Genomic DNA, 12,571 nt, shown 5'->3' on the forward strand with positions numbered 1-12,571 from the left:
GTAGAGTGAGGAAACAAGTGAAGAGCCCAACTTGTGTCCACTCCCCATGTTTGGGGGCAAAGAGCAGTGCCTGACCCTCACCAGTATGAGTCTGAAGATGGGAAGCTGGCTGGCACAGCCATGATGGAGGGACCAAGGGGGAGGGCTACAGCAGGATCCACCTTTGTCTATGCCCCGGGAAGGTAGGGGACAGGACAGTAAAAGGACCCCACCCTAGGTCCTGGGTCATGGTACTCTCAGCAGGCAGGTGCTATGGAGGAGACATTGCCTGAGTCAGATGCCTATACAGGGCTGCGATTCCCTGGGGATGTCTCCACAGAACCACACAAGCTCCCAGAGAGAAGAGTCCATTTTGGAGCCAAGAGAACATTTTTGTTAAAAAAATAGCCCCAGCTGAATCAAAATAATTATTTTCTCCAGTTCTTTCTCCCCTTATTCCAGACCCCAAAGGTGGGAACCAGTGGGGAAGGAGATGGAGCAAGGAAAATTCTAGAAAGAATGAACACCTTCCCTTCTCCTGGTCTAGAGAATGCCCCACTTCACCCCACCCTCATGCTCAACTGGTGAATGAGAAACTCAGATTTTGCTTAGATTTTATCAACTTTGTAATGTCTAACAAGACTGCTCTAACACCTGAGGTGCATCAGAAATCTTTGGAAGGAACCCGAGTTATGTTCATGAGAGTGCAAGAGGGCTGACCCAGACAATTTGGAGACACAGTCAGGAAAATTGTATTTCTTTCCAGGATTGCAGTCTAAGGAGTTCCAAAAAGCAGTGACTTAGATTTGTCAGGTCCACCTGGTGCTAATGACCCAGTTTCTCAGAACGGAGCTTTCCCGTTCTGACTCCAAGAGAAATGTTCCCATTTCATGCCAAGAGGAGTGGTAGCAATCCTGCTTCATAGCTTTGTGTTCCATCCAGGCTTAGGAAAGAAATTGCCAGGAAATTCCTGTGACCACACTTGCATATTTTCAGTTGATCATGTATCAAGAGACAGTTATTATTTCATAATACACTTGGAAAACTCCAAATTTTCTTGGTTTTCTTTTCTCCCATACAAAATAAACACATAACATTCCCATTTTTATGGAATAAAATCTTCCACCTTTTAGGAAGTCATAGTGGAGTCATTGTCTCCAGGAGATGTTTTATATTCTTTATCACTAATTATCACAACAAATCATCTAGAAAGGCTCAGAGAGGCTGTGTGACTTGTCGTAAATCACACAATGAGAAGCTGGTGGGTTGGAATCCAGATTTCCATTATTCCAAAACACAAGTTCTTTCCAGTTGTTTTATTGTCCTCTCTTATTCATTCTCTCATTCACTTATTCCTTCATCCTCATGTGCTATCATGCTCAGTGCTAGGGAAGATGGAAGAGGAAAATGAGATTAAGACACCAGCTCTAGTTCTCAGGTATTCTCACCTCCTTGGTGCAACTGTGAGGTAAGAATCTCATGGAAAGAAGCTGGGGACTGAATGCAAATGAAAGTGTACAGTCCATACTTGGTGTAACTCTTTAGGAATGAAAAACAGGGGAGCAAGAAGTTGGCAGATGAAGAGCTTGTAGACACCAGCGTTTTAACAGCCCTTGACTTTGAGACCCTGCCTTCTTCCATCCTGAGGGAAAACCCAGCACTTGTCAAGGTAGGTTCTGCAAGGATGCTGTTACCACTGGAGTCAGTTACTCTGGCACCAATGTGGAAAACTACTGGGCAGGTGCTCTGGGGGTTGGGTGGTGATTGCTGGAAAGAAGTCTTTAATTTGGAATTTTAGAAAGGCAGTGGAAAATCTGTTGAGTGATTTTAATCCAGTGCTGAATGTATCAAACCAAACTCTTGAATGATAAATGTGGTATGAAGAATTATCACCTCCACTGAAGACAGCTGCATGCCAGTACTGTCAGCTCAAAAATGTTAAAACAAAAGCAAGAAACAAAACCCAACTCAAGTTCCAGATTGCAGAGTGCAGCCCTAATCCTGTAACACATACTTTCTCTCTTGCTATATTTTATGCTGTAATTTATGTTCTCTTTGCCTACGTTCCTTCCCAAATAAAACATAAGCTCTATAAGGGAGAAACTATCTTCGTATTTGTACATCACACAAAGCTAAAGACAGTAAATACTGAATTGATAAAGGCATGGTTAGCTGCAAAGGGACAACGGATTACAAGAATTTACAAGCCAGAAGGGAACTAGCTTTTGGAAAGAGTTGACTTTGCACAAATTTAGACTTACCTATGCTTTTTATGGAATAACTGAAACTACTTGAAAGTACTCTGGAAAATACTAGAGAAACACATAAACCACTAGAACTCATTTTTATATACTTTTGTCTTCAAGCTAACTGCCCTTATTAAATAAAGGCTGTTTTGTTGATGCTATTTTAGGAGTCATAAAAGAATGTTTTTGTAGTTCTTTAAAATTACTCTTAATGTACAAGTTTTGGAAAATACACATTTGAGGTGAGAGATCAGAAACAAAATCCCAATATTCTTTTGCTGCCATATGTAATAACATTATTTTACCCAACATTAAATCTATCCTGTGCATCTCTGTCTGCTGAATTTTTTGTTTCCAGTTGTGTCTTTTGTGATGGACAGCATTGTGAGCTGGATTTGAATGTTGTAAGCAAGCAATCCTCCCTCCCCTGCACCATTTTTCCCTCGGCAGCTCCATTCATGCTCTTCCCTATTCTCTCTGTATTCCAGATTTCCACCCATGGGCTTCCTGTCCTATCTCAGCTGGTTCCTGACCTCATTCAGTCAATGGCAGGAGATGAGAGGGTGGGAAGAAAACAGCTGGGGTATTTTTCCCTCATTGTCTCAACCAGCTCCTACCAGACGTTCCTGGCCTCATATCAGGTCACCTCTGCCTCTGGTCTGCCCATTATCTGCTGTTGCCAAGTTTCCACACAGTCTCCTGCTGGTTTCTCAACTTCTAGTTACCAAATTACCAATCCCCTGAATAAATTCCTTCTGTTGTACGTATTTAGAATGGTTCCCCTTTTCCTGGTTGGACCCTGACAAATGCAGCAACCATAATTCTCAAAGGGAAATAAAAAAGAAAGAGGTTGGCAACAGGCCCTAATAAATGTGCTTTTAAGTGAGGGGCTCCTATGACACCTCACTATCTCACTAATGTGGTGGGACAGTTTTACAACTGACTTCTCAAAACTGAGAGTCCATATCAGGATGGCACAGTAAGGAAGTCAACATTCATAATACAAGAAGTTGATAGGTGGTTTCACAGATGGAGAGATATATCATGTTCTTGGATTGGAAGAATCAACATTGTGAAAATGACTATACTACCCTAAGTGATCTACAGATTCAGTGCAATCCGTATCAAACTACCAATGACATTTTTCACAGAACTAGAACAAAAAATTTTACAATTTGAATGGAAACACGAAAAACACTGAATAGCCAAAGCAATCTTCAGAAAGAAAAACGGAGCTGCAGGAATCAGGCTCCTGGACTTCAGACTATACTGCAAAGTTATAGTAATCAAGACAGTATGGTACTGGCACAGAAACAGAAATATAGCTCAATGGAACAGGATAGAAGGCCCTGACATAAACCCACACAGCTATGGTCAACTAATCTATGACAAAGGAGGCAGGAATATACAATGGAGAAAAGACAGCCTCTTCAATAAGTGGTGCTCAGAAAACTGGACAGCTACATGTACAAGAATGAAATTAGAACACTCTCTAACACCACACAAAAATAAACTCAAAATGGATTAAAGACCTAAATGTAAGGTCAGGCACTATAAAACTCTTAGAGGAAAACACAGGCAGAACACTCTATGACATAAATCACAGCAAGATCCTTTTTGACCCATCGCCTAGAGAAATGGAAATAAAAACAAAAATAAACAAATGGGACCTAATGAAACTTCAAAGCTTTTGCACAGCAAAGGAAACCATAAACAAGATGAAAGACAATCCTCAGAATGGGAGAAAATATTTGCAAATGAAGCAATTGACAAAGGATTAATCTCCAAAACATACAAGCAACTCATGCAGCTCAATATCAAAAAAACAAACAACAAATCCAAAAATGGACAGAAGACCTAAATAGACATTTCTCCAAAGAAGATATACAGATTGCCCACAAACACATGAAAGGATGCTCAAAATCACTAATTATTAGAGAAATGCAAATCAAAACTACAATGAAGTATCACCTGACACCAGTCAGAATGGCCATCATCAAAAATCTACAAACAATAAATTCTGGAGAGGGTGTGGAGAAAAGGGAACCCTCTTGCACTGTTGGTGGGAATGTAAATTGATACAGCCACTATGGAGAACAGTGTGGAGGTTGCTTAAAAAACTAAAAATAGAACTACCATATGACCCAATGATCTAACTACTGGGCATATACCCTGAGAAAACCATAATTCAAAAAGAGTCATGTACCACAATTTTCATTGCAGCTCTATTTACAATAGCCAGGACATGGAAGCAACCTAAGTGTCCATCAACAGATGAATGGATAAGGAAGATGGGGCTCATATATACAATGGAATATTACTCAGTCATAAGAAGAAACGAAATTGAGTTATTTATAGTGAGGTGGATGGACCTAGAGACTGTCATACAGAGTGAAGTAAGTCAGAAAGAGAAAGACAAACACTGTATGCTAACACATATATGGAATCAAAAAATAAAAAAAAATGGTTCTAAAGAACCTAGGGGCAGGACAGGAATAAAGATGCAGATGTAGAGAATGGACTTGAGGATGCAGGGAGGGGGAAGGGTAAGCTGGGACGAAGTGAGAGAGTGGCATGGACATATATACACTACCAAATGTAAAATAGATAGCTAGTGGGAAGCAGCCACATAGCACAGCTCGGTGCTTTGTGACCACCTAGAAGGGTGGGATAGGGAGGGTGAGAGGGAGACACAAGAGGGAGGAGATATGGGGATATATGTGTATGTATAGCTGATTCACTTTGTTATACAGCAGAAACTAACACACCATTGTAAAGCAATTATACTCCAATAAAGATGTTAAAAAACATAAAAGAAGTTGGTAAGTGGGTTCTATGGACTATGCAACTTCCATAACACTAGCAATCTGTGATGTTACACATCCATAGCTCAATTTTATGAAAAGGTTCAGAGAGGTAAAATAATGTTTCCAAGCTCACATGGATAATAAATAACACTGTAAATTACATCAAAATAAGGATTCTTGTTGTTGATTAGAAATTGAAGGTATCAGTTAAATTTAGATAAGTAGACAGATGCTGTTTTTTTTACAAGAAGAGTCTGTGATGGTGAATGCTTGGAAAGATCTTTTTTGGGTTTCTCCTAGACCTGAGAAATAGCAAAGCATTTATATAAAATATGGTGCTTCCTAGTTGTTGTTTATCAGCAATCCGGCACTTCCCAAAATTACCTTTACCAAAATTATTCCCCTTCTTTACAAGTATATATGACCTTAACAATAACAGCTGAGGTTTGCCTGAAACTCTTCTAAGCACTTACATTTACTTGTTTCATCCCCAAAACAACCCTCTAATACAGGAGGAATCATCTCTCCCGTCTGAAAGATGAAGAAACAGCCTAGAGAAATTAAGTAACTTTTCCAAAGTCACATGAAGAACGAGTGGTCCTGCAGGCCACAGAGCAGAAGTTTGATATTTTCAATAACAATGAAAATGTTTCATGACCCATGAATTGGGAGAAAGAGAAGGAAATGTTTCAAGAAAAATAAAAGGAAATGAGAGGAAAGGGAAATAACAATTGAGTCCCGAGTTTGGTCATGTGTCATCTCTCACTTTCTCTCAGTTAATATTCAAAGCCTCCTTTGACATAAGTGCCATTTGTATTGTAGAGTTGAGCATACAGGTTCAGAGAGACTGATTCTCCTGCCCAAAGTCATACAGCTACTATGTGACTCAGCCACATGTTCCCCTGCATTTTCACTCTTCATCTGAATGGTTAGTCTTGTGGTTTTCTGTGGGACCCTGTTGCAATTCTCACCTTCCATGGGCTATAGTCATTCTTGAATTCATTCATTTGGTGAATATACCTTGAGTGCACTGTGCTGGGTCTTGCAGTGCAGCAGTGAACAACACAACTCAAGTCCAAGCTCTCCTTGGGATGAGCAACCTCAGATTGATGTCAATACTGGATAACAATTGCTTTTTTTTTTTTTGAACAAATCCACACTCTTTCTTATTTACTTTTCAATAAGTTTAAATCCTTGAAGGGTACAGCATCACATGGATTCTGTGTCCAATGGCCTTAGCAAGAAGGTTGTTTCAGACTTTGGCATGAACCATGCCACTGTTTCCATGAGCGTGAGTTCTTTCCCCAAATTACTCTGGTTTTGTTAGATTTTCCACCAGGAGTTACTGTGTTGTCCTTTGCTTTGTACACATAAGGAAATCTCTTGCCGAGATAGAATTCAGTTTCATTTCAAGTATATACACCTTCAATTTTCAGGAGAGCTGTGTGCTCCCTCTGGTTCCATACCCCACTTATAGCCAGCAGAAATGCCCTTGGACCACAGCCTTCCAGACATATTTGTCGTTTTAGAAGTTCTGGTCCCAGGAGCCTTTGATAACAATTGTTAACGTGGGGTCTTTAAGGCCTTCCTGCTTGTTTGCTGGCACAAACAATTTCCATTTTGGAAAGATGCTACTTCACTGGCTTGATTAAGTTTGGTCAAGAGTTTTCTTATCGTTTGTGCTTTTGCAGTGCATTATGCAGAAAGCAGTGGTGTGATTTTTTTAAAACCACTTTGTTGAGGTATAAATGACATGTAAAAAGCTGTACATATTTATTGTATACAACTCGATGAGTTTGGTGATAGATATAAACCCATGAAACCATCACCGCTGTGAACGCCAAAAAGACATCCATCACGCCCCAAAGTCTCTTTCCACCCCTTTTATTATAATATCGTGTATATGTGTGGTAAGAAACATAAGATCTATCTTCTCAGCAAATTTTAAGTATCCAATACAGTACTGAGATCTATAGGCACTATGCTATACAGTAGATAGTCAAAGAGTATAGAGTTTCAATTATGTAGTATAAGTAACTTCTGGAGATCTATACAGCATGTGATTTCCACATGATAATAAAAGCTATTCCCAAATGCATTTTTTTCTCTCTCTCTGTCTCTCTTATTTCCTCATCTAAGAATCAGAGACATGACCATCAGGCACTAATTCCACTAAATTATATCATTCCCCATTCCATGCTTTTAAAATACGAATTCTGGGTTGATTAGCCCGCTAGATTACCAACACTTCAGTGTGAGGTCTGTTCTACATCGTTCAATTTATGGCAGCAAGTGTCAGCAGAGCCTGAACATATTAGCTGCTTAAGAACAAAAAGAGACATGGATAGGGAGGAAAAAGAGAAAGAAATGTAGGCAAAATGTCAGGGTTCATTTGCATCTCAATGCGGCAGAGAAAGAAATCAAGATGAGAGAGGTCATGAGTCTATATTTGCATCGTCTCCCTCCTCCACTCCACACTGTAGGACCAGAGGAGTGAAGGTAAAGCACTTGATTTTGACCTGTTTTTCCCAGCTTATGGGCACAACCTAATAAACACCACCAAATGAACTGACTTTCATCATTGGCAAGATGCAATGGGGTAACACCTTTAAGATTCATCATTGAATTAAGAGTTAAGTGGAATCCTCCCTACCTGCTCCATTTTTTGATTTTTACTAAGTAAAATACTAACTTTATTGATTTTTCTTTATATTTTTTATTGTATATAAAGTAAAAAGAAACAACGTTTGGACATCAGATGAGGCAGAAAACACAGATACAGCAATCATTGATCTAGGCAATGGATAAAGGCATAACTTTTTCCAGATCAAACAGATCAGCCAGAATACACACCCATGGAGAAGTTAATTGATAAGATCAATGGACAACTCTGAAGGTTACAAGAAACAATGAGTTATTGAGGGCAAATAAAGGAATTGCCATAGACTTTTCTTTTGAAAACATCCATTCAATTTATTGAAGGACGGATTCATCTACCTTTCTACGTGTTGTGATAAAGATGACCTTGAGAGAGGTCAAGAAATCTTAGGTCTAATGGTATGTACTGGGGAGATTCTTTGTCCCTGTCCACTGCAGACCTTTTTATATTAGGATTTCTAATTAGAAATGGCAAAGCAAGATGAATGACTTTTATTCCTTGGGCTAAATAGACTGTACAGGTATATGTGTGTGAATATATAATTGTAACACTGTATGTGTACACAAAAAGTATTATTTGTCATTGTTATTATAATTATTTATTTCAATACCTTCTGTTAACTTGTCTAAGATAAAAGTTGTGAAACTAACTGAACTGTACAATTTCCCTTGAAATCATGAGACTCATTGCTCATTCTCAGATTAGACACACATTGGTGGTAAGCAAAGAAAGCTTTCAGAATGCTGAACAGGACTGCCTCTTTCTAGAACAAGGCCTGGGGCAGAAGTCATCTCCTAGTCAACACAGGCCAGATCCTGCTTCCAAGTGTGTTTTGTTTATTCCAGCTGTTGTTTTAGAACATTTGTGCATATTTAAATATTTAAATATCGGTAGTATTCCCACAAAACCCTGGATATTTATCTCCTCTTGAAAATCTGGATCTGACCACAGGTGGTCTCACATTCCCACATGGTCACCACTGGTTCAAGCCAAACAATTTTTTTTTTTTTTTTTTTTTGCTGTGGTTCCCACCCTGCCCCTGTTCATTCACTTAACTGCCCTGTAAGAACGTAAGTTTGTGACCCTTTGGGTAGGGGTTGGACTTCAGCTCCACAAATTCAACAACTTGAATCAAATTCACACAAGGTTGACTCAAGCACAAAACATCTGTATTTCAGTATACAAAGAGCCTACCTGATAAATAAAATGCCTATCTTCTAACCTACCATAAGAAGTATTGACCAAATTAGTCTCCTCAAGGGATCAGTGTGTTCTCTCCCAAGCAACCATGTCTATAAAAGAATCAAGCAGACAATGTTTGGTGACCCAGTAATTGATGCAAATAAGTGGTTAGATCATCTTAAAGACAAGCTGTCATATTAAGATGCACCATCTCCTTCCAAGATGCCCACCAACGGTATGTTCCTCCTTGGGCCATTTGCTCAGGAACTGAATTTTAAGATTTCTTTTTTTAACAGCCCCCAAATCTATGAAGATGGCTCAAAATAGGTTGGTGGGTCACTGCCCTTCTTTTCCCAACCACACCATCACTAACATACACGCATACTTCAGTGAGAGCACCTCACTTTTTTTACATTCTTTCTTATTTATGTTAAATAGTAAAATAATAATCATGGCAAATTTTAATGAAGATGAGAAGTAAAGAAAAATGTTTTCAAAATACAGACAGTGATATCTTAAGGAAGTTTAATCCTTTTAAATTGAAGTATAGTTGATTTACAACATTGTGTTAGTTTCAGGTGTGCAGCGTAGTGATTCATTTTTTTTTCAGATTATATTTGATTGCACGCTATTACAAGATATTGAATATAAGACCCTGTGCCATACAGTAAATCCTTGTTGGTTATCTATTTTATATATAGCAGTTTGTATCTGTTACTCCCATACTCCCAATTTGTCTGTCCCCACTTTTGGTAGCTATAAGTTAGTTTTCTGTGTCTGTGAGTCTATTTCTGTTTTGTATATAGATTCATCTGTATTATTTTTTTAGACTCCACATATAAGTAATATCATATAGTATTTGTCTTTCTCCAGACACTTCCATTCCCTGAGTTGTCTTTTCGTTTTGCCAGTCATTTCCTTTGCTGTACAAAAGCTTTTAAGTTTGATTAGGCCCTGTTTGTTTATTTTTGCTTTTATTTCTTTTGTGTTGGGAGACTGATTGAAGAAAATATTTTTATGATTTATGTTCAAGAATATTTTGTCTATGTTCTCCTCTAGGAGTTTTATGGTGTCATGTCTTATATTTAGGTCTTTAGACCATCTTGAGTTTATTGTTTTATATTGTGGGAAGGAATGTTCTAATTTCATTGATTTACATGTAGCTGCCCAGCTTTCCCAGCACCACTTGTTACAGAGACTGTCTATTCTCCATTGTACATTCTTGCCTCCTTTGTTGTAGATTAGTTGACCGTAGGTGTGTGGCCCAGACGTAGAGAATGGACTTGAGGACACGGGGTGGGGAGGGTAAGCTGGGATGAAGTAAGAGAGTGGCATTGACATGTATACACTACCAAATGTAAAATATACACTACCAAATGTAAAATAGATAGCTAGTGGGAAGCAGCCGCATAGCACAGGGAGATCAGCTCTGTGTTTTGTCACCACCTAGAGGGGTGGGATGGGGAGGTGGGAGGGAGATGCAAGAGGGAGGGGATATAGGGATATATGTATATGTATAGCTGATTCACTTTGTTATACAGCAGAAACTAACACACCATTATAAAGCAATTATACTCCAATAAAGATGTTTAAAAAAAATAAATAAATACACTATTGTATATATGAATAATATATATTTACTCAACATGAAGAAATAGTATTTTCAATGTCTTTATCAAAACTCAGTCTGTATTTAAAGCCAAAATCTTATGCCATGTAGAAAAGGTGCAAAATAACAAAGGAATATTTCTCTCTCAACTATGGATAATATAAAGCTTTCCTGGAATTCAGTTTGACTTTCTTGGGAAAAAAAAAATTTTAATAGAGTTAATAATTTGTTTAAAGTGGAAACGTGTGCATTTGTTCTCTGGCAGCAATAAATTAATTCCCTGATATATAAAAAAAAGAATATTATCATTTATATAATGGGTGGTCTGGATAAGGAAAACCTAGAGATACACAGATATAAACAAAAGCCCAGCTTCATTTTTCTGGCTTTTATCTAATTTGAAATATTCCAAGTGGTAGAACTTCTCTCCATTCTCCTGAGAGCCTTCTATTAGTCAAATATTTCTAATTATCAGGAAGCATTTCCTGACATTCAGTCTAGATTTTTATCTTTCTTGTGACGTTATATAATTTAGTTAATTATATTATCCTGTTAGCAGATGAAAAATATTTATCTTGTTACCCATTTTCTTATTATTGCAGCATGACTATGTGGATCTAAAGCAAACGGGAAGTGAAGTGACTATTGTCTTTTTATTTCCTTCTTCTGTCCCATTGATACAGAGAGTCAGATCAATAGAAAACAGAATACAGGGTGATTATGTGCCACTGCACAATTGGTCACTGTCACTATCTACGTATGAAGGGGAAGCATGTTCTCCTAGGAAGGTTGTTTTCTCCCTCAAGAAGCAAGATATTTGGTAATCTATTTTTGTTTGTCTGAGTTTCTCCTGCTGGCTAATAGTAACTGCTATAAGGGAGGAACAAAGAGAGAAAATTGTAAGAATCAGTCTTAAGATTCTGAAATTAACAGCAAAAAATGTATTCCATATTGTTTGCGTGTAATACTAACTTAAAGTTCGCTCAGACATGAGTAAAATGTTAGGCTCTGAAAAGACAGAAGTAAGCTACAAGTCCTTTTGTTAAGATGAATGGGAGAGAAAAAATCCCACTGATTGAGTCACATGGGCTGTTTCTGTAGCAGGTGCCTGAAGCAAGTATTTTCCAAAGGACGGCTGATAAAAACAGGAGATGGGAAAATCAATACTTTGGGCCAATACTGGTCACAATTCACTAAGACAGCAAGCTTGGGAAAAGCCAAGGAAAAATATGCCTTTCCTCTGAAGCATCTGAATCAAAGTTCCCCAGGTGTCTGCCTTCTCTCTTAAGTCACTGGGTCTCCATAGTCTTTGACACCCTAATAACTAGAGTCAGCATCACTAAATGCCCTTCTGGGCATATTTCACTTGGTGAAACAATAAACAGTCATATGAAAAATCTTAAAAACTCAAGGTCCTCATGGGCCAGAACCCCCGGGCTGTTTTATACCAGCCCACCATCCACCTTACTCTCCATATTTAAACATGCCCCTTTTCTTGTAATAGTAATCACCAAAGTACAGAAACTTGTTTCAAAATATTCATAGTAGTATTTACTGGGACTACATTGATTTAAGACTACCCATAGTCTTGAATTTTAAGGGCTATTACATTTTAATTTAATAAAAATTGCATTGAGTGCATCTTAAAAGCTACTTGAATGCATGTTCTGTTTGTCGTATTAATTCATTTAACCTCATCACAAATTCAGAGAAAACGACTTAGTTCATGGTGTGAGATGACAAACCAGGACAACTCTTGGGAGGGGAGAACTCTGTCAGTATCTCTTCCCAAGCCCAGGAGATGATGAATCTGGGGTCACAGTATCACTGACAATATTTGGTGTGAAAAACAAAGCATGGCAAATGCACTGGATGATGACAATAGAAGTGCTTCTGTGACAGGTTGCAGGAGTCTTACGAGCTGTATCAGAGACTTGGAATACTAAGGACCACATCTGAAAAGGAAAGCCCAGGCCAGTTTTGTGTTTCCCTTGGTAATCAGCACTAAAGACCTCTGAAAAGTACTAAGACTAGTGGGCTTAAATTAACGTTCCAAGTTTCTCTAATCTCCTATCTGCCCACCTCCCAC

The 12,571-nt window shown here is 38.4% G+C and overlaps 1 pseudogene; it reads right to left on the minus strand.

Moving 5' to 3' along the window:
- Positions 1-6,218: 6,218 nt before the first annotated feature.
- LOC137220625 (large ribosomal subunit protein eL33 pseudogene) lies at positions 6,219-6,547 on the minus strand (annotated as a pseudogene).
- Between the last annotated feature and the right edge of the window lie 6,024 nt (positions 6,548-12,571).

This window comes from Pseudorca crassidens, chromosome 3, assembly GCF_039906515.1.
Source record: "Pseudorca crassidens isolate mPseCra1 chromosome 3, mPseCra1.hap1, whole genome shotgun sequence".
Lineage (NCBI taxonomy): Eukaryota > Metazoa > Chordata > Mammalia > Artiodactyla > Delphinidae > Pseudorca > Pseudorca crassidens.